General features: G+C 40.2%; 1 protein-coding gene across 3 annotated transcripts in view; it reads right to left on the bottom strand.

Annotated features, from left to right (window-relative positions):
• LOC129717496 (uncharacterized) overlaps nucleotides 1-11,432 on the bottom strand; it is a 91,165-nt gene extending 79,733 nt beyond the window's left edge. For all 3 annotated transcript variants that reach the window (XM_055667439.1, XM_055667440.1, XM_055667438.1), the window contains exon 1: nucleotides 10,958-11,432. The gene's annotated coding sequence lies outside the window, so the exon portion shown is untranslated. The remainder of the gene's footprint in view (nucleotides 1-10,957) is intronic.
• Between the last annotated feature and the right edge of the window lie 7,583 nt (nucleotides 11,433-19,015).

Below are 19,015 nucleotides of genomic sequence, written 5' to 3' on the forward strand. Positions count from 1 at the left end.
TCATACGAAATTAGCACCGCATACTTTTCGAATGCGAAAGTTAACACTGGAATCTATGTAATAGTGTTGATATGTCACCGTTTGTGGCAGAACACACAATATAAATTCTGAATAAATATTAGTAACTAATTAATTCATCATAAAACACCTCCTCCTATAAAAAACCTAAATTAATCCACCTAACGGTCAGACCCAGTCTTTCTCATTAAAACTTATTATTTGTAAAAATTGATTTACATGAACGCTCCAATCCAATAAAGGAATATTCACTCTTTGGGTTCTAAAATATTGATGTTGTAATTGAAGTATAAAATTTGAATTGATCACCTAAAAACTCGTGATAAAAAATTCCAATCAAAAGATATTGCTCTCACAACACTAGGTAATTTTAACGTGTCCATAAACGCAACTTTTGCATGATTCACATACCTGTGAAAGTTAACCCTTGCATGCTCGGTGCAATTTTTCACATTTTCGAAAAATTCTTTTAACTCAGTCAAAACTCAGTCAAATTTGATCAAACATGTTTCCAAATAACAAGAAAATGTATTGAATTTACTTAAAGTAATCTTAGTTGAGGGTTAAATACGTTAAATTTGGAAGAGTGAGTAAAGTTTGATAAAAGCTCAAAAAATGTTATTTCCAACAATGATCATTCAATATCAATGCCGTGTTTACTCAATGGCAGGGCTGGAATTCACCTCAATGCAGACAGCACCACACAAATTTGTACACAACACATTTTCCATCAAACCGTGCGTGCCACTCCCGATATTTCGTTTGTGTTCTCTTCTCCCCATTCGCTCTTTTGCATTTCTTTCGCACCGAAAAAATGCGACTGAGTACGCTTTGTGCATTTGCCAATATGTGTGACACCACACATTGTGCCTTTCTCTGTGTGCTGTTTGGGGCAATTATTATCGGATTTGACAAACGAACAACTATAGTATTATTTTTTTTTTGGTTTTTGCACTTCATCTGACTCCTTCTGAAATAATTTAGGAGCTAATTTTCAGTGCCGCTCAATGGGTTTTGTTTCAAAACTAAAAATGCGGAGATAGCCGCAATATGTCTCGCACATGAACAGTAGGGTGGCAATAGAAATCGACTTTTCGAGTTTTGTTTAGAAGTAGGGCTCAATAGTTTCGTCTTCGAAAAAAGTTGCCATACTAAACTTCAGCTTAATCTGACTTCGGGAACACGAAAGCATTATTTTGTAACCAATGAAAAAATGCACAGGTAGTTCATAAATTTGTGAATATCAAAAAATTCTGATGCCAAATGTCTTGAAAATTCATAAAACATCGAGAATTGGTGTTTCAAAAAAAAAAAATCAAAAAATCGATCGGTTAAAGTTCCACTTTTCGACTGAACGAACTTCTAAATGCGACGAAGAACAATTTTTTTCCATACAAGTCATTACCACCCTAATGAACGGTATCAGTGTTGAATGCATGTAGCGCTTGTATATGAATACCGGGACATGTCTGAACGTGCGTAATATGTCTTAAGAAACACGTCCACGCCATTGAGATCGGTGTTTAAATGAATTCTCAAAAATATATATGGTCCTTACTTGGTTCCTTTTCTCTGCTATTTTTCTACTCGCAACGCAACGCAAACAGCCTGTGATGCCACATATTCAGATTTATCTGCAGTTATACAGAATTTTTTTCGACATTTTCACGCGGATATCTACTGATTATACTGATTTAAAAAGAAAATTCTGATTCAAAAAGATTTTCTGGTTTTTATGAGGATGCGGATCACACCTTTCCAATAAGTGAAAAACAAACCGTTCAACGCACATTGTTATTGTTTTGAAAGGTATGCTTTTATGTTGAACAACATACAGATTGCAGAAAATTGATCTTACAACACTAAATGAAGGCACAGCTTATTGCTTTTAAAGTAAAACAACAGCTAAACTAAAAAGTTCGATGCATGGTGTCAAAGAACAACTTGTAGAGTAGACTTCAATGCTTAATATGGTCAACAACAAAACCCATGTTTATCACACACTAGCTGACCCGGCAAACTTCGTCTCGCCTATTTTAGTGTTTAAATTATTAACTTTAAACATTTCAAATTCATTGATTCCTTGCGATTTGTTTATATCATTTGAAATGATTGGATTTATCGGGATGACAACGTCCTCGAATTTTGGCTTTTGTACATCACCTCTATTCCGGAAATATATTGAATGCATTTCAGTTATTTTCGTTGTTTTTTAGAAACTGAAAGTGGTCATCTTCGAATTCAAAATGGTGTCCAGGGTCAATGCTTGGCTTCTATACATCATTTCGATTACGGAAATATCCATATGTAGTAGTATTCGGTTATTTGCGGCTGTTTCCCAGAAGTTGCCATTTTACAATTCAAACTGGTGTCTGAGGTCAATTTTCAGCTCCTTGCATCATTCTGGTTCCGGTGATACACATATTGGGTGGTATTTGGTCATTTGCCGTTGTTTTTCGGAAACCTTAAGTCGCCATCTTGGATTTCTAAATGACATTTGGGAACAATTTCTGGCCTCCGTACGTCAATCTGGTTAAAAAAACGCTCATATTGGGTGGTATTTGGTCATTTTCGGCTGTTTTCCAGACACCGGAAGTCGCCATCTTACAATTAAAAATGCTGTCTGAGGTCGATAGGTCGATTTGTGGCTTCAGTGCATCATAACAATTCCGTAAATACACATATTGGGTGGTATTTGGTCATTTGCCGCTGTTTTTCAGAAACCGGAAGTCGCCATCTTAGATTTCGAAATGGTATTTGGAGATATGCCAGAAGAAGGAAGGGTGTCGAAACATTATGGACATGTTTGTTACACCTAAAAACATTCACTTGCCAAATTTGGTTATATTTGCTTGATTGGCTCTCGAGCTGTGCGAAATTTGAGTTTCATTTGTATGGGACCCCTCCCTTATAGAACAGGGAGGGGTGTCAAACCATTACGGATATATTTGTTACCCCTGAAAACATTTACCTGCCAAATTTTGTTCCATTTAGTTGGTTAGTTCTCGAGATAAGCAGAAATTTGTGTTTCATTTGTATGGAACCCCTCCCTCACAGAAGAGGGAGGGGAGTCAAACCATTATGAATATTTGTTACCTCTAAAAACATTCACATACCAAATTTGGTTGTATTTGGTTGATTGGTTCTCGAGCTGTGCGAAATTCGTGTTTCATTTGTATGGGACCCCTCCCTTGTAGAAGAGGGAGGGGTGTCAAACCATTATGGATATATTTGTTACCTCTAAAAATATCCACCTACCAAATTTGGTTTTATTTGCTTGGTTAGTTCTCGAGATGTGGAGGAATTTGTGTTTCATTTGTATGGAACCTCTCCCTTCCAGAAGAGGGAGGGGTGTCGAACCAATATGGACATATTTGTTACTCCTAAAAACATCAACATGCCGGATTTGGTTTCATTTGCTTGGTTAGTTTTTGAGATTTGCAGAAATTTGTATTTCGTTTGTATTGGACCCCTCCCTTTCTGAAGAGGGAGGGGTTTAAAACCATTATAGGACCTTTCTCTGCCCCTAAAACCCCTACATACAAATTTTCACGTCGATCGGTTTGGTAGTTTCCGAGCCTATATGGATCAGACAGACAGACAGACAGACAGACAGACAGACCGGACTGCATTTTTATAGGTATAGATTTAAGAGAGAATTGTTCCTTTTCGAAGTGCTTCTTTTTCTCTTGAATTTGACGTTTTAAAGATGTTATTGATTACGAAGATTTCTCGACTTTACAACGGAACTAGCAAAATTGAGCTAACTTCACACTTATTGTGCAAGACCTCGTTGACGGCAAACATAACCAAAAACTGAAAAGAATGATTAACTCTGTAGTAGGGTGTCCCAAAAAAATCGATGTTGAAAAAGTCAAGGTGCTCAGCCTTGAATGGAAAAATAATGTTATTTATAGCATTTTTGTAAAACATTTCGACTTTCTAAAATTTGTTTTCAGGTTGCCAAAACGTGATTTATGAAACAATGACTTTTTCAAGGTACAGAACCACCCTTTTGCTTTTTTTTTTAAATCAGTTCGATTCCTACATTTTTCCATATATTTTTTTATTTTTGTGGGGTTGTTTTTTAATACTTTGCATGGTTTGGTTCAGCACCGCATTCAGTTATTTGACTCACAGACACCATTAAACATCACAAAAAAGTGAATTTTTCTCATAATTTTTAGTTTAAAGCCTTCAAAATACATATAAAAAAATTTTCATCAAGAACTGAAATTTTCACTGCTAAGCGGGTTTCAAGACGAAAATTTACATGAAAAAGATCCTTGATATCTTATTCGATGGCTGAGATATTGACGTTTTTACATGTGATGGAAAACTATGCATTTTGTCAAAAATGCCATTGAAGCTCAATATCTCCATTGCACAGTGTTTTATTTTGCCGTTTGTGCGTATAATTTACTAAATAGTGATTCATATGTTGATTATAGCCATAAGATATGTTCGGAGAAGTTTCAGGAAATTCAAAAATGCATCTTTCAATGTAGAAAGATGGGTGATCAATCCACCAATGAGTAAGATAAAAAATTAACTTTTCAATCAGAATAAGATAGACGCAAGGTATTTTTGACAAAGTTTTAGGTTATCTTAAAATAAGAAACCTTACCGAAGACATCATGTTTCTATCTCTTACATATTACGTGCAACATTGAGTTTTCTATTAGAAGGCACTAAAAATCACGATTTTCGTTCTAACTTTTTTCGCAAATTTTACCGAATTTTCAAACCTTCTACTAAATTATCAGCCATCCAAAAACGCATTTGTTTCCTGAACATTCTTATGTTTTATCTCCCAAAATAAAACAGTTATTAAACATATTTGTTAAAATGCATAGTTTTCCATCACATATGCCAATATCTCAGCTCCCCGATAAGATATCAAGTAACTTTTTTCATGTATTTTTTTGTCATAAATCCCGCTTTTCAATGAAAATTTCAGTTATTGATCAAATTTTTTTTTAAATTTGTGTTTTGAAGGGTTTAATAAAAAAATTATCAGAAAAATTAATTTTTCTGTGATGTTTATTGGGTTCTGGGAGTCAAAAAACTAAATGCAATGCTGAACTGAACCATGCAATATATTCAAAAACAACCCCACAAAAATAAAAAAAAAATGATGGAAAAATTAAGGAATCGAACAGAATTGATAAAAGGGCAATAGAATGGGTTTGCAGCTTAAAAAAGTCATTTTTTAATAAATCACGTTTGGGCAACCTGAAAACAGTTTTTTAGAAAGGGCAATTTTTTAGAAATGACGTAGCATTTATGGGGGAGGGGGATATCATCGTTTTGTAACAAGCTGAGACAAGGGGAAGGGGGATTGGATTGAAATGGACGTAGCATTTGTTTAAAAAGATCGATTTTTTACAGGAAAAATGTATACTAAAAATACACTAAGATGCCATCCACATACCACGTGACAGATTTTCAACGATTTGAACACCCCCCCCCCTCACCCGTTGACAACTGCCCATATAAATTCTAAAAATTTTGTATGGACCGTGGACATTCACGCGAAGTTGTATGAACATCTTTCCTTCTTGTACCAAAACACAAACTCTTCGAAGCTGAAGACATTAATCCAGAGCGAAGTTAACATCATACTAAACGCTGTCACAACTGTATGAGTGATAAATAAATTGAATTGGACATGGAGGTTTTTTTGCAAGTATTTTTTTTTGTGTTCAGTTACCCCTTGTATTTTTGTGCGTTTTTCTTAGAACCGGACGGAAGGGGGGAGGGGTGGTTAATCAAATGCTACGTTTCTTCAGGAGGGGGTTGAAGTTTTGTGACCAAATGCTACGAGAGGGGACGGAGGGTTTGAAAGTCATAAAAAATTGCTACGTCATTTAGGTATGTTCCCAAAGTCGAAATGTTCTACAAAAATGCTATAAATAACATTATCTTTCAATTAGGGCTGAGCGAGAGTCAACAGGGGTACTGTAGAATTCAGATTGAAGGAAGAGTACGGGGTGGAGAGCCTGAGAATAAACCCATGCTTAAGTCCTTTGACAACCGAATGGCCTGATTCTACTAAGATTCGAACCCACGACCACCCGCTTACCAAAGCGGACTCTGTAACCTTGCGGCTACGGAGCTCCCATTGCTAAATATCTTAGAAATAGATGGATCGTCGAGTTAGTAGGTTTTCGAACTGGAAGACAGGTCATTTTTTTTAATTTTTTTTTTGAATCTACACCAGATCTCGAAGTTTCATGCATTGCTAAGATTTTGGTTTCATAAAAAAAAAAGTTCGGTTTCGATGATTTCATGTCGACATTATTTTGTCGATCATATAAGTGAAACTTTGACCGCTTTGAGGCTACACATCCCGAAGTTCCATTGAGCCGAAATTTTGCATGGGATCTTTTTTCGAGGAGACGAAGCATTTCAACCCTACTGCAAAGGAACGCAGAACCTTAACATTGAGAAAAAAAAACTAAAGATCAAATGCTCTGGGGGCTGCGACATGCAAACACCCTGAAGCTCATTGCACACAAAAAATAACCTACTTTTGGAAGTTCAGGAGAAGATGATAGATTTTTTTTGATTTACCGTTTAGTTTTGTTATTGGAAGTGAAAGCAATTAGTCCGTTACAAATTTTATTTTCATTTTATGTCACCCCCTTCCGGTGTCGGCTAGGGTTGAACCTAGACCAGTTGGGTTGGTTGTGAGGGCGTTAGCCTCCTTATCTTCTCCTAGTCATTTATATGTTTTGAGAAATAAAATTTTTGGTTAGCTTAAAATTTTATGTCTTCTTGTTAATTGCAATTAAACCGAAGACATAAAAAAATGGCAATTTTTTTTATATTTAAAATTTACAACGTTTTGGATTTGTTCAAAATATTCTGGCAACTGGCATTGGATGTAAGGCCTATCGAAGGAGTATTCATAGATTCCAGAATGTAGCCTCAGGGATGGTTTGGAGGGCAGTTTGCAAGCGAGATAAGCTTCCACTGGTTTCCTTCGACAAAGGCGTCTAATTCAGTGCTGTTTATTATGAAGCGAAAGTTTTGGGAAAAAAATGTTGCCTCGAGTCTTCGAAAACTCTTCGGAGTTGATCACTATGTTTTCCAGTAAGACGGTGTTCCTGGATAAAAATGAAGAGCCGTCAAGTTCGTCAGATGTGAACCCAATGGACTATTCGTCTGATCCTACTTACTGATTACAAGATCTCCAATTGAGAATAGTTTAAGACGGTTATTCAGAAAATCTGGGATGAAATGCCGATGGAATCCGTGTGTGCCGCATGCGACAGGTTCAAAAAGCGTTTCAAGTTGGTGAAGCTAACAAAAGAAGGGGTTATTCCAGAACATCTGCTTTGGTGTTCACTATGAAAAGTATTCTCCAAAAAAATGCTCCGAAATTAAATGTGTGATATTAACATATCATTATAGGACTTTGAAATTGTATCCGAATTTATTGAATACGGTGTAGAGCATGATTCAGAAGAGGGGAGTTTTATGCTTCACTGGGTTTCATCCAAAACATCAGGACAGAAGCTCACAGAATCAAAGTTCAATTCCTTCAGAATGTTAAACGATCATTCACAAAACATAGTCGTTATGACGTGGATGATGAAAATTATATTGAGGCTAAAAACAAGGATACGTAGAATGCAATTGGACTAATTTTCTTTTTACATAGCATTTTTCGTTCGTTAAGTGCGTCTTTGTAACACACAATGACCCGGATAATCCAGTTTAAAACGTAAACGATAGGGCAACCCAGTAGAAGTTTAGCATTGTTATTATCTTACCATAAAATTGACAATAACAAACAAATTAGAGAAAACTCGGCACTTGAGAAACAAAACACAAAGAGGTGATCAGCGGTTAGCAATTCGACAAATTGAAAAATTGATCAGAATGAGGTGGATAAAATGTTTGACGTTCGAACAAAATAGAGTACAGCAATGTGCAATTGACCTAGAAAAATTCATAATTATTAGTGTGCTACAATAATTATGTAATATCCGCACACCCTCCGCGCTAAACGCAAATGCAAATTTCATTACGGCGTATCACCCGCAACGTAATTTCGCTCCCAAAACTGTAATCGATTATCCGTCGGGTGCAACGGTTGGATTGCAGCAGAACGCTTTCGCCTCATCCGCCAATCTAATGGCTTAAAGATCCACCGTGCCGATTCCTGCCACTGACAACGATAGCATCAACGGGATTTACCTCCCCAGACACGTAACGCAATCGATATCCCGGGATACCCGAAAAAAGAAGAGCGGAAAGTGGAGTTCTTCACCCGTTACCGGTGCTTGGCGTAATGTTTGTTAAATCTGGAAGGTAACGCAATGCAGTCACTCACGCGCGCAATCTTGTTGTGTTAATCGAAATATTTTATCTACGAATGGTAATTTATTTGAATTTATGTCTGAGGATATGTCTGACATTAATCTAGCTGTTGTTTACAAATTTTAATTGTATATTCTGATTGGTAGTTGAGCTGATGAGAGTAACTCGGTAAAAATAAAGAGGAATGTAAAGAATGATATGACGTGGAAGCCGACATATCAGTAAACTATTATTTATAACGGGAAGGATTCAGGTTCTTTGCATTTTTCGATTGGAAACGCGTTTGCCGGTTTGTCGGGCTAGTTAAAATATATCAGAAGCAGTCAAGTTTCCTCAGTAACGCTCTGTTCGATCTTTCTTGGGTCGGTTGGTTGCATGATGGATATAGACTCACACAGATGGACGACGTTTTATGAATTCTTCCCTCTGTTTCTTTTGAAGAAACATTATCTACCGGGTGCTCTCAGTTGCGGCAGTTCCATGGACTCGCTATACCCGGTAGCAACACATATTTTTAGCTTTTCTTTGCCGCATTTAATAGTCGGTCACGAGGGCTGCGTTATGAAAATACCGCAGACTACAAATGTCATCTGCTTACATAAATTTGTTTTTGGTGTCGCGGAACACAATGGCAGGCGCCGTATATGGGTCAGTCACTTTTAATTCTGCTGGACTTGTTGGATTTGTTGAGAGAGAAATCTGCGCTGTAAAGTTATTTTACCCCAATAAAATATGGATATAGTCCATTGAAATTTCGAGGTTAGAATAAATTTTGACTATGAATATCTTAATTTATTTCACGGTTCAACTTTGTTCTACAACTAAAATTTAGATTGTGCGAAACTATCAAAAATATTATTTGAATTTCGTAGTTGCTCCTCCGTGATGGATCTGAGCTTGTAAAGTTGCACAAACCTCCATAAGGTCTCCTCCACGTCCGCTAATTTAGAATAAATTCACTATCATTAATACTTATACAACAATTCAGTAACTCCCGCTTTGTAATCGATAACGACGCCGGCTACGTCCTAGCTGTCGGTTAGGGCAGAAAAAACAGAAGTGATACAATCATTGTTGCCAGAGATCGAGTTTATTTATTTATTTATTTTATTTATGCAGAGGTAAATTCGGTCTCTGGGAACAACGGTTGTAACACTTCTTTCTTTCCTTCCCTAACGACCGTAAGGACGTGACCGGGGCCGTAATCGATTTTTAGAAAGCAGAAGCTACTGAAAAGCTAAAGCTCAAGCTCAAATCCATATTGTAATCAAAAGTATCTTAAAACTAACTCGAATATAGGGTATCGGCTCTATTATCGTCAGTGGGGTAAATGATGTCCTAGAGCGTTAATAACTTGTATGATGGTTCTTCATAATGCAGAACTTTTTCCTGCAAAAGATTAGTTATCTGACTTCATTAACCCCCCGGACGATAAACCTGACGACAATAGAGCCGATACCCTATATAATCGAGGAATAAGGAAAACGTGGAAACCCTGCAAATTGAGATTCAAGCGCGGTTAGAAGCGCAACTGTGGCTGAGTATACGCAGATACAGATAGTGACTTGTTTGTATGTATGTATATATGTGTGTATGACACACACGGGTACATATATAAACATTTGGTCAATTTGCCAGTCAATTTGTTGCGTCCCTTTTTTTTGCGCGCCTTCTCTTGATGAGTAGTTGTAACTCGACGAGAGAGCCAAAGTTAGTGATCAATCCTCGTTGAAATACATCCTTACGCAGTATGCACAATAAGCACCTGATAAAAAGCTTATAAAAAAATGAACAGTGAAAAATATTGTCAGCCAGTTATTCGACTTGACAAAATAGTACTCTCGCAATATTTGACCAAGTCCAAATCTTTCTTAGGAATGCGAATTTTTCCTAACTGCTAGCCAAATATTCTTAAAGTTGCAAACATTTTCCGTTGCAATCAAATTTAGCATCATCTGGTGATAAAAGTAAATTTGAATGGCTTCATTTCACTCTATGTTGACACCACATATGCGATATTACATCAAATACACATTGTTGATTAACACTTCACTATGAAACATGAAAAGAGAAATCTTTCTGCAAGCCAAAGCTATGGATCATTCAAAAGTACTGTAAAATTCGTGTGCCATTTGAGAACACAACACGCAAAACATTTTGTGTACCGGTTTCACTAGGCAATATCAATTGATCAAAACAATGGCAGAATATTATCGTGTGTCGCCCAATCTTCACAATTTCGCCAACTCCGTTATGACGCTTTCATTTGTTTCCAATTTTCTACCATACAATTAAATAATTCCCCCAAAAACGAGCATCCGTTTCACCCAATGAACCAAGCGAGCAGCGTGAACCCCGCAAATATCGGTCAGACGCATCAAGTTCACGCTCGGTCTGTCATTTTCCGTATTTTCGGTTTTGCTCGCTGATAACGTTGCCGTTTCGTAAAACTGCTTCATGCTATATAGCGGTGAATGTACTCACGCACGCGACTACGTGGGGAGAAGATGGCGTCACAATTTGTTTCACTTGGATGCCACGCGGTATGCTACTAAACAGGCAAAAAAAAAAAACAAAACACGCTTTCGAGCGAGGTTGATTTGTTCACCTTTTTGATTTGGGTTCGCCGTCCTTCCGATTTGTGGTGGTTCGGTTCCGGTCGAATCTGCCCCTGTTGCGTGCCGTACCGCTCACTAAGTTGCACTTTTCAAAGTCACGTCCGCTGGACGCGTTAATGAGTACCACTACACTGTTAACACCATTCAACACTGCGACCGGGGGAGTCTGGCCGACCGTTGGAACTCCTCGCCTTTCCGTGTGGATTCACTGGCAGGAAAATTTAAACCGGTCGCCGATTCCGTCTTTCGACCGGAGTAGTCTTTGAGAAAGTAGTGAAAGTTTTGTTCCTTCTTCTCACAACCGATACAAATATATATTCACTGGAGAGCGAGCCCAGCTGCGCGAAGCTTGTCTGGCTGGCACACGTGTGTGGGAGATATTTTGGTACGTCTCGTGAGAGTAGCGTAAGACCCACGGTAGCTGAAAGACCGTAGAAATAGCAAACGTCCTACGTCGCGAACTGTTGCTGCAAGACTGAAACGGATTCCAACAGGGATTGGGTGTTTTATCATATTTTGGAGTTATCGCGCGGCTCGAGTAATTCTTCGTCAGCGGTAAAAAAATTTAGCGAGTAAGAGAGTAATTTTTATTTGGAGAAAGATACTGTTTGCCCGAAGATCATGTGAGTTACAGAATGAGAAGGTAAGAGAAAGATGCATTATGATGATAACAGCGTATGTGCGTAAAATTATACGGGAGATTCGGGTTCGTCGCTTGTTCAAATAGATATTATCAGATGAATGTAGAAAATTGCAGTTTGTTGATGATTCAACGGGTATTTTTTAAATAACTTAAGTGGGATTAGATGGCTACCAATTACCCACCTTAACCAACACACTCTTTGTGTGAAATTAGTGTTATAAAAAGGAATGTGTTGTATAGTGAGATCGAGAACATTACTTGATATTATAAGATTTAAAGAAGACATCGTGAAACGTCCGTTTTGTTTGGTATGTATTTTCTGTTTAAATCAAAAGTAACAGCTCTTTTAGTAAGTGCGCAAATTTCATTTCACAGCGAAGAACTACGAAGTAGGTAAGGTAAATGGGGCTTGTTGGCTATATGGTTAGAGATAGGTCGCCAACTGCAAATTATATTCATTACAAGAAAAAACCAAATAAACAAATGAATCACGACTAATTTATGAACAGGGTTTATGTAGAAAGAGCATTTTCGATTATGAACATTTTAGGAGCCTGAACGGTTCGTAATAATTTTATCTTTTCGAAAGTAGTATACACCGCGAAAAAAGCAAATTTTTTAAAATTTTCATTTTCATTGCAAAAACTACAAAAGGTATCCAAAAATTGATAATTGTCTGATTAAAGAAAAAATACAAGAAAAAGTGAAAATTCTTTTAAAACCATAAAAAAGTAAAGCCATTTATTTGATTGGCATAATTTCTTCGGCAAAACTAACACAGTTATACAAAAATATACACAGTTAGATAAAACAAATTAAGAAAAAACACAAAAAGAATATTATAAATTAACACGGCATCGAACGTCTTCGACAGGCTATTGTATAAGACTACTGCAGAAAAGCTGCCGAAGAAAACCACTGCCAGTGACGTTCGATACTCTATCACAAAAAATTCACTTTTTTAACATCTAATATCCAATGGTTAAAACCCCTAAGCTAAGGTGTTATGCGACCCGTGCCGATGGATGACGTGGTGGGGGGGGGGTTTAAGAAATATCCAGCCTCTAACGGAGCCTGTGGAGTACCAGGGCACCCTTCACAGTAATTAGCCCTTACTGCATCACGCGGGTCACTGATGCAGCGGACTCTTCTTTACCCAGCGACTCGTGGGAATTTTATGAACGACAAAACTTCACAAAATTCGGCCACCGGCAGCCTTTCTTTGCCGGAACCCATGGACTCATCGGAGCGTAGTCCAATAAAAACAAACGCACCGGGCAGAACGGAGGAGATGGAGCATGAGGATGATTTCAACCTCGACAGCGAATCGCTGGACGGAGGACCCTCGGCTTCATCCTTAATCCTACTTTCTCCACAAGGGAATGACGAAAGTCAAATGGACTTAGTTCCCGGTCCACAGAAAAGGCCCGATGACGAAGGGAAACCCGAATCATCGGCACCCCTTGTCAAGCGACTTTCAAATGCGCAAAGGCGGCGACTGAGCAAAAATCTTCGCTCCGGTCTCTCGTACGAAGAAGCCAGGAAGCTGGCCCTCCTTCCAACAGAGCAGCCTGCTCAATCGAACCAAGTTGCCGTCAAGCGACAGCGGTCGGACGACTTGGTGTCACCAAACACCAGTACTAAGTGTCCACAGCCTAAAAAACTGCGGAACGGCACTGGTTTAGGGTCATCGGGTTCGAAGCCGCTCCCGAAGGCCACATATAGGGACATGGTGGGAGCTATAAGCCTTGCGGTTACTTCTGCTACCCACCCCAGCTCCCTACTCACAACGGACCAGCTTCAGGCTGTCCGGACCTCCATCCTCGATCACATTGCGGACCAGGAAAATCCAACCACCAAGCCCAAGTTTAACGGTTGCCATCTAAAAAATGGCTTCCTGCAACTTGCCTGTGCCGACAACGACACAGTGCAGTGGTTGGAAAGGGAGGTACCTTCTCTCGTACCATGGGAGGGAGCACAACTTCGTGTATACCACATGAAGGATCTGCCGAAGGCCAGACGGTATGTCGGTTACTTCGCGGACAGTGCGAACTCTCCGGACGAGAAGATTCTTCGTTCACTCCAAAATCAGAACGACCATCTCTCTACCAAAATGTGGCGAGTCTGTAACCGCAAATTGGTAAAGACCTTGGTCGAACTAGTTCTGGATATTGACGAAGAATCGGCCAAACTCGTTGAGAGTAGAAATCATGAACTGCACTACGGTTTCGGCAAAGCACGCATCCGAAAGGTAAGCGGAAGGCCGAACGTCACAGGCGGGAAAGACTCCGTCGCAATGTCAGGGAAGGTACGTGCGGGTAACTCCTCCGGGAGTACTCTGCCACCACCCAGGCAAAACGATCCTGCGAATGGGCTAAAGGTTCGCGTGGGAAACTCCTCCGGGAGTGCCCCACAACCACCCAAACGCAACCCTGCGATTGAGAAGGTACGCGCAGGATGCTCCCCCGTGAGTGCCCTGTCACCACCCAAAAAACGCAACCCCGCGGCTGCTCGGACGGTTCCGCCGAAGACTCGCAAGAGTGTGAAGCATCAACCACCGAAAAGTCGCACCCCCCGGAGTCAAAAAGGTAGGAGGGTGGTATTCAAGACTCGACCGCATGACGTTGGACTACGGTATTCTTATATTTCATTAAAACAAATAATAGAGAGAATTGCAACTCTAGTATTTGCTGCAATTTTATCTAACAGTGCATTTCTGGATGCTGAGACGTTAAAACGTTATAAATAATAATATATACTAAAAGAATGGATATCTTTTATTTAATCGCTGTCATTTCATACATATTCGAATCAACCCTTTGTTTGCTGCACTACCAAGACAATCATTTAATTGAGCGAATTGGTAAAATTTTCCTATCTAAGCAAAAAGCAAACTTTACGAAACTATCTGAAATTGGAGCCCAGAACGATTCAACCGAAAATTTTAAATTTGAAAATTGTTCGACATTTAATCGATAAAACTCATGCTAGGTTAGTTCCAGCCCAGCATATAACTTCATGTATTTGAAAAAAAAAAAACGTTTGGTTCAATAACTCAATATAGCAAGAGCTCAATCACACGTTTTTCGGTAGTTGTTATCAAGGTTTGGGCGAGTGACAGGAAAATATCTTAACTTCTTCAGTTGTGATTTAGAGCATTTCTAATTGTTTTGTTATTTTTCACGATAGCGACAAGTTTGTTTCTTTCTCTGTGTGCGAGAAACAAAATCAAAACCGCGCACCGAGAAACAAAAACGAAAATTTAATGAATGCTCATTGAGAAAACTTGCAACTCTTTTTACCAATAACTTATGATACTCAAAAGAACCCGTTTTGATCTAAATCAAATTTCTAGTAAATAAGTGTTGATCATTCATAGGTGGTAATTTTTCCTCGATGAATAAAGACTGGCTGAAGAAGTTAAAATCGCTGCTGTAAAATCAAATTCACAACTGTGTTCGTTAAGACATTTTAATATTTTCAATGACAATAATAATCTTCGATAAACACCCGCTATAGTTATTCACACACATGCTATAACTATCTAAACACGCGTTAAAACTATTCATACACACGCTGTAGCTATAGCTATCCATACACACGCTATTCCTTTCCATACATCCGATACAACTATCTATACACACGCATAAGCTATTCAACCATGTGCTATTACTATCCATACATACGCTATAATTAATCATTACACACGCAGCAGCTATCCACACACAAGCTATAACTATCCGTACACACGCTGAAGATATACACGCAATAGCCATAATATGCTACACATGTTAGTGTTTTACACACGCTATAGCTAGCCATACACACGCAACAGCGCCATCCCCATCATCGCAAATGTCATAGCTATACAGATGCACGCTATATGTGCACACTGCACACACACCCAACGTTTTCACCCAACGATATCTGAATTGGATCACCGCTGGTGGGGTCCAACTCAGATCGAAGGAGCACCGAACTGAATGAAGAAATGCAGCTTCCCGCTACCTCCGCCGCTGCTGCCTGATACCACCGCTCTGGTTCTGCTGCAGCTCAGTTTGGCCGCTGGAATCAGCCACCGCTGCTGATTATATAAGACCGGCCTGGTGGCCTTTCACTTGTTAACTGATGACTGCTATGAGACGACACAGGCTATTATATAGCCCAAAGCAAAAATCCATCCGCGAGCAAACAAGAAGCGAGCTTGTGATTGGTTGAATGTGCACGACTTTTAACACAACTTTTAACTAGTTTAGTATCGAAAACATATTTAAATTATTATATGACAATCTTGCGCAATATTTCCCCTATCAATCAAGCCATTGGTGTTTAGAATCTGTTCAGTGGTAAAGATAAAAGAAGCATTTTAAAACGGTATTGAAACACCTGTTGCAGCTACCGAAAGCGAGCTCGTTATTGGTTGAAAGCTGTGAGACTGTTTACAAAGTCAGATCGGTTGTATCCATTAGTGTCGACTGTGCTTGTGAAGAGAGGTGGTGATTGGTTGCTCGGTATGATTTAGACAATCGATGTGATTTATCAATTTTTCAATAGTGTATCTCGAACAATAGGTTATTTTTGTTACATAAATTCAACCGTAAAAGAATTTCTGATCGGTTGATGCCAAAACCTCGAAATTCTGAAAAGAAATGACTGATATATAAGCGCTCAAAACCTGACCACTTTTCCCTGGTTTTCCCCGGTTGAATTACTAGATCTTCAAATTCAGGTGCCTAACTTCGATATAGACGTTAGTCCAACGTCAAAACCGCCACAGTGTGCGCGACGACCTTCTGTTGCCAATCGACTGCTGCAACCGAAGCCGAACAGTGAGGAAGAGCAACTTCCATCAACCAGCCAAACCGCTGTTGGCAGCCGTCAGCCAATACCAGGATCATCTTCCGATCCGGACAAAGACGGCAACTTCACTGCAAAGTGAGCAGCCTTCGCTGCGTGCAAGCGAATCTCCATCACGCAAAAGGCGCCTCGGGTGTTCTTTGCAGGAGATTCGCCAAAGAGCAGCTAGCGGCAGCTTTCATCCAGGAGCCGTGGATCAACGAATCCAAAGTTCTCGGACTTAACGCTCCTAACGGTAGGTTAATCTACTGTGACACGCAGTCCAAACCAAGGACTGCAATTCTGCTAAATAGAGAACTAACATTTTTACCTATTACAGAATTTATCCAACGCGACGTCGTTGCCGTCACGGTTGAAGTACCGACAACCAGAGGAAAGCAGGAAATGGTTGTCGCGTCGGCCTACTTCCCGGGCGACCAAGGTGATATACCGCCACCCGAAGTTGCTGCGCTCGTGCGGTACTGCAAGGCCATCAACAAGCCGTTTCTGATCGGCTGCAATGCCAACGCTCACCACACGATCTGGGGCAGCTCGGACACCAACACCAGGGGTGAGTACCTACTTGAATACCTTACTTCTAACGATGTCAATGTATGTAATGTAGGGAATAACCCCACGTTTATCAACGCTATTAGACAGGAGGTCCTTGATCTCACTCTGTGTAGCGCCTCTATTTCTGAAAGGATTAAAAATTGGCATGTCTCCGATGACACTAGTTTGTCGGACCACAGACACATCGTTTTTAATATAGAGGCTAACCCTCTGAAAAGAGAGCTGTTCAGAAATCCTAAGAATACAGATTGGGAATCCTTTAAGGAACGCCTGATCGATTCACGAACTTTCAGTTACAGCAACATTCGAAATTCTGTTGACCTGAATTCGGCAGCAAATGATCTACAAAACAGAATCATGGATGCTTTCGACGCTAACTGTCCACTAACACAGCGGTCAGTATGCCGTGACGTACCCTGGTGGAATGATCAACTTAGTGACCTTCGTCGGGAAACTAGGCGGTTGTTCAACAGGGCAAAAGTCACGTCTAACTGGGACGACTACAGGGCGTCCCTCACTAAATACAACGCCGAGCTACGCAAGGCTAAACGGAAATCCAGAGTTAGTTTCTGTGAAAGAATCCAAACTCTGCCGGAAGCTACGCGGCTCCAAAAGGCGATGTCCAAAGACCATACTAACGGTTTAGGACAGGTGAGGAAAGAGGATGGATGCCTCACTGTCACTACCAAGGAAACGCTGGAGGTTCTTATAAACACCCACTTTCCTGGATCGACAGAGACCGAAGAACTGAATAGTGATGGGTCGCGGCAGGACAATTCGAGACATATGGCGTCTCGGGAGTCCATCCTGCTGGCCCGTCGACTGTTCACGGAAGCTTCAATAGGTTGGGCTCTAAGCTCATTCGACCCTATGAAGTCTCCTGGCCCAGACGGCATACTACCCATCTTTCTACAAAAATCGGCCGCAGTTATCATGTCCGAACTCATCAACCTCTTCAGAGCCAGCTTTATCCTGGGCCATATTCCGGATAACTGGCTGAAGGTGAAGGTAGTGTTTATCCCCAAAGTTGGAAGAAAGTACAAAACCCTACCTAAAACTTTCAGACCCATAAGTCTGACTTCATCGCTTCTCAAGTTGATGGAGAAAATAATGGATAAATATATCCGTGATGAGTTTCTTAAAGACTCCCCGCTGAACAGGAACCAACATGCCTATCAAAGCGGCAAGTCAACAGAAACTGCTCTTCACAGCTTAGTGACGTTGATTGAAAAGTCCCTAAGTTATCAGGAGACGGCGCTATGTGCCTTTCTTGATATTGAAGGGGCCTTCGATAACACGTCCTTTGCATCAATCGATACGGCTCTTTCTTATAAGGGAATCGACCAAACTTCAAGGAACTGGATACACGCAATGCTCTCTAGCAGAGTGATCACAGCAACCTTGGGAGATTCGTCTGTAACAATGTCAGTGATCAAGGGGTGTCCGCAAGGAGGAGTTCTCTCGCCCTTGTTATGGTCACTAGTTGTCGACGCACTTCTCAACAAGCTTTCACAGCTTGGTTACGAGGTCATTGGATACGCCGATGACATCGTCCTCATCGTCAGAGGTAAAGATGACGCAACTCTGTCGAGCCGAATGCAAACGGCTCTGAATACCACCATGTCATGGTGTTTACAGGAGGGTCTAAACATAAACCCCTTAAAAACAGTCCTAATTCCATTCGGCAGACGAAGGACGATCTCCATCACTCCTCCAATACTGAGTGGAGTTAGACTGGGCTTCAGCAATGAAGTCAAATATCTCGGAATTATTCTGGACAAGAAACTGAACTGGTCTGCACAACTGGATCATGCCGCTAAGAAAGCGATCTCAGCGATCTGGGCCTGCAGAACTCTCTTCGGTAAGACCTGGGGACTGAAACCAGACTTGGCACTCTGGTCTTACAAGACCATTGCCCGACCAAGAATCACCTATGCTGCTCTAGTGTGGTGGCCTAAGGTGAACGAAGTGACTGCGCAAGCCAAACTCAAAAAAG

The sequence above is a fragment of the Wyeomyia smithii genome, chromosome 1 (assembly GCF_029784165.1).
Source record: "Wyeomyia smithii strain HCP4-BCI-WySm-NY-G18 chromosome 1, ASM2978416v1, whole genome shotgun sequence".
NCBI lineage: Eukaryota > Metazoa > Arthropoda > Insecta > Diptera > Culicidae > Wyeomyia > Wyeomyia smithii.